Below are 4,888 nucleotides of genomic sequence, written 5' to 3' on the forward strand. Positions count from 1 at the left end.
CCGCTCCTCCTCCTCCTCCTCCAGCCGCCCGCTCCTTTTTTCCGACTCCGCCCGCTCCTGCCCCCGGCTCCGCCCGCTCCTCCTCCCCTCGACTCTCCCGCTCCTACTCTTGGCTCCGCCCCCCTCCTCGCTGCAGGCTCCGCCCCCATACTCCTCCATTCCTCACACTTCGACTCCGGACGCTCCCTTCGCCAGGCTCCGCCTCCTCCTCCTGGCCCCGCCCCCTGGCTCTCGGCCCGGTCGGCCCCGCCCTCTCCCGCAGCAACTCTCCAGGTTTCTACCCCTTCGCCAGGCCCTGGCCGCGCCTTCCTGCAGGCTCTGGCCCCGCCCACTCCACCTCTTCCCTCCCCGGCTCCTCTCGCGGCACCCCCCATCCCCAGTCCCCACCCCTGCCTACTGATCTCCCGCTGCTAAAGGTGCTCTCTCCCCTTCCCCCCTCTGCGGTCTCCTCCGCGGTCCACAAGGTTCACAGCCGCCAAGCTTTCCAGGACTCTGAGCTTGGCTAGCTTGACCTGCCTGTCTCCCTCAATGCCTAGCTTCCGGGGACACCGACCCTTTCTTTCTTTTACCGCCATCCCCTTAGATGTTTCCATCCAAGCTCATCGCTTAAATAAATGTGTGTTGTAACGATGCTCGCATTCACATTTCCAGGGAAGACCTCAGCTTTGAATTCCCATGGTCAGCAGCGGGCTTGGTTACGGGACCCTTGATCTCTCAGTTTAGGACCATGCACAGGTACACGCACATATTCTCACAACTCAGCAAACGTATACTAAAGATTGGTGCATTTCACACTGCATGTAAATTTCCTATCAGACTAAAAACAGAAACAAATTGGGTGCGTGCTGAAGTGAATCCAGGAAGGTGTGCTTTGAGGTTTCCATGCAAATGCGATGCAGAAAAAAGATGGGGTGGCATCGCCCCGGACACAAAGACAGTAAGACGGAAAGTTTAGGTGGTGGATTTGACCCTTGTAACAAGCATTTCTGTTTGCACTGAAATGATTCGCTGTAGAATGTTGGAGCGTGTCCTAGAATAGACACGTTTACATGTGAACACTCTCCCACCTCCCCACACAGAAGTTCCCTCGCTGTAGCAATTTTTGGTATGCTGGCTAACCAGCCTGAAGTCATCAATTTAAGTTTCTAACATGCCCTCTCGTCGTTTTTTATACTCTACTTAATCCTTAACAAATCTGAGCTGGTCTACTCTCAAAATATCTCTACTCCCCCCCCCACGGGGGTGGGGCATGGCCTGGGATGCTGCAACAGCTTCCTAACTATGGTCTGCTCCTTGGGCCACCCACAGTCTCTTCTCCCCAGCAGAGTGTTATTTTTAAAATAGCAAATAGTCCCTATTACCCTGCCTCAACAATGAAAAAACCCCAAGGTCTTCCCTAAATCTGTACAGCCCTGTTAGGGCCGCGCCTGCCTCGTGTCTCAGCAAGGGCTCCGACCTGGACGTCCTCTACTTCCTTGCCTCAGGGCTGTATCATCCCCGCATGACATCAATGCAGATTTCCCAGCTTCTATTACAGCTTGCCTTTGCCTTGAGATATAGACTCCCGTCTACCTCACAAGTAAAATGTGGTTAATGCAAGCCGTCTAGAGAGACAGAAAATCATGAGTGGCTTCTGCTCTTAAAAGGCTATCTACTGTTTTATAGCTACATGGCCTTCTGGATGGCAAAACTACAAGTAGGGGACAGAAAAGATCACTGAGCACCAAGGACTTAGAGGTCATGGAAGCTTCCATAGGATACTGTTACACTGAATACATGGGAGTGTGTGTCTGTCAAAAACCTATAGCTGTCTAGTGTCAGAAGTTAACTAGGGCCTCGGTGGTAATGATGCATTCACGTGCCTCTGTGGGGCAGGATGTTGACTGTGGGCAAGTTGTATCTTGGTGGGGACCGAAGGTACATAGGAACTCTTGGTACTTTCCAAGGTTTTGCTGTGAACTGAAAACAGGTGTGTGTGTGTGTGTGTGTGTGTGTGTGTGTGTGTTAGGTCTCAAGCCTGGGACAAATGGCAAACCACAATATCAAAGTAGATCTGGCTGCCAGGTTCTCGCAGCATCCCTCAGTCCCTACCTCATCCAGGGTATGCCTGGCACACCCTGCCCCATCTTAAACTTCTCCAGCCCAGGAACTGGGCTGCCCTTCCCCCAGCAGCTCTTCCCTACATAATCCAGATATTTTGGTTACCTTATATCAACCCTTAGCAACCCTGACAGTAAATAAAGAACTCTGGAGAAAAGAGGCAGGCTTTTTGGTTGATTGATTGATTAGTGTATGGGTATTGCCTGCTTGGGTGTGTGCACCACAACCATGGAACACATGCAGAGGCCAGACAAGGGTGTTAGATCCCTTGGAACTGAAGTCCCGGAAGGCTGGAAGCCACCACGTAGGTGCTGAGATCAAACCTGGGTCCTCTGGAAGCCAGCGCCCTGAAAATGACTCTGCCCTGCCCCCACGACCTTGCTCTCCTCCCTCTGGTAGTTACAGGGCTTTGACAGAGTGCACCACCGAGGGCTTCCAGGTCATATTTTGGCCTTGGAGTGTAAAACAGCTATCAGAGCATTCAGGATTCAGGGCAGGTATTCTAGGCTCATCAGAAGCTGCATCAGCTCTTGTGACTAAACCTCTTGGCTAGGACAAGGAGATCACAGCACACACACACACATACACACACACACACACACACACACACACACACACACACACACACAAGAGGGGACACAGACCTTACTCCAAACAAGGATTTTCAAGCTCATATTCTGAACAGAGTATGGGAAAGAATATATCACAACCACCGCTATTCAAACAGTACAGCAGTTTTTAAATATTCTTTAAGAGATATGGGGGGGGTTGTTATTTTGTTTTGTTTTGAGCAAAGTCTCACTGTGTAGCCCTGACTGGCCTAGAATTCACTATATAGAGCAGATTGGACTTGAGCTCACAGAGATCCTCTTGCCTCTGCTTCCCATGTGCTAGGATTAAAGTCACGTGCCACTATATCCAGTTAAACTCTTTTTTTTTTTTTTTTTTTTTTTTTTGGTTTTTTGAGACAGGGTTGCTTAGTAATAGACTGGCCTCAAACTCACAGAGATCTACCTTGTCTCCCAAGTGCTGGGAGTAAAGGCACGCACCACCACCGCCTGGCCGAGGCTGCAATTCTCCAGGTGAGCATTCTCATCCTCTCTGAGAGGCAGCATTCCCCAAGGGAGGAAGTAAGGAGAACAGAGGACACAGAGAAAGTGACGCAATCAAGAAGAAGTAAGGACCCACCCTGAACGTTCTGCCCTCCCCACTCCTCGCCTCACAAAGTGGCTCGTGGACTACAGCCCCGTGTGCTGAATGGCTGTTCTCCCTCATGGCGGTGCTATTTTTGGAGATTCTGGGGAGTTTCGGGCTGTGGGGTATCCACCAGAGAAGATTGCTCAGACATGAGTGCCTTAGTTATGTGCTGTTGCTGTAAAGAGACGCCATGACCACTGTAAGTCTTATGAAGGAGGTGTGGAATTTGCTTACAGATTCAGAGGTTTAGTCTGGTGTCGTCCCGGCAGGAAGAATGGTTGCACATAGGCAGCCATGGTGATAGAGGAGTAGAGAGCTCTACATCCAGATCTACAGGAGGCAGGAAGAAAGAGCCACCAGGCCTGGCCTAAGCATTTGAAACCCCAAAGCCCACACTCAGTAACATACTTTCCCCAGCAAGGCCACGCCTCCTGTCAAGTAACACCACTCCCCCACGACCAATCATTCATATATAAACCTATGAAGGTCATTTCTATTCAAACCACCACAATGGTTTTAAGCCAATACAAAGTCTTTATTAACTGACCGGCAACTCCACTGAGTGTTTGGGATCCCAGTGTAGCACTGAGCCTTTCTCAGGGTGGGCTCTTACGCACAAAAACCATATCCTGGGTTGACAATCTTCAGTTAACAAGAAGCGGGACTGTAGAAGCCAAAAGTAAGATTAGTATAATTAGAGCCTCCCCAGGATGTCGGGAGCCGTGCAGCCCAGTCTCGGATCAGCATGTGACTACCTGTTTGTTGTTCAGTGGGTTTCTGTGGGGCGAGACACCTGTGGAAACAGACTCTCGCTTGACAAGCACCAATATAGTTTGTGGGACAGGGTAGGAATTTGCAAAATTCCTGCAGTTTGCAGGCTCTTTTCTCTCATGATATTGTTGATTCTTTTGGCAGTTTTTTCCCCCTAACTTTTACTTTGTCAGTCACACATGCAATAGCTGTAATTTTCCCCAGAAATTCTGCTCTTTCTTGAATATTTTCCCCCTAAGAGTCAACGGGGGGGGGGGGGGCTAATGCTTCTCAAACCACTTATCTGGAATTACTAACCACAACTCCGAATCCTGGGAAATTTTCTGACTCAATAGAGACCATTAGGTACGTATGAGAAAACAACACTTGGAACATAAACCACGGCCCACAGTTCTAGAAAGGGGAGGAGGGCATGCATACATCCATAGACTAGGAAAAAGTCTCAGGAGTGCGCATGTTGCCAGCTGTTGAGAGTAAGTTGCCTGGATACCAAACATAAGAGTTGGGAGGAGGTAGTGGAGCAGGGAATCAACATTTAGTGTCTTTAAATCCTGGTCCAGGTGTGTTGCCCACTGTAACGCCCCTCTGGGTCTGTCCATTTAAAAGCAAAGATGGCTTGACTCACCTCTGTCGATGGGAGGCTGAAGAAAGCATCTTTCCGGTCCACGATAGTGCACGCCTGTTTCTCTGGAGAAATCAGACAATCAGAGGTCCCACGCTTCTTCACAGGGAGAAGAGGTATACTCCAGGGTGACTCGAAATCAAGTGATGTGGCCTGAAATTTTCTTTTTTTTTTTTTTTTTTTTTTTTTTTCTCGGTG

The sequence above is a fragment of the Alexandromys fortis genome, unplaced genomic scaffold (genome assembly GCF_014885135.2).
Source record: "Alexandromys fortis isolate MF-2015 unplaced genomic scaffold, M_Fortis_MF-2015_v1.1 scaffold_46, whole genome shotgun sequence".
Lineage (NCBI taxonomy): Eukaryota > Metazoa > Chordata > Mammalia > Rodentia > Cricetidae > Alexandromys > Alexandromys fortis.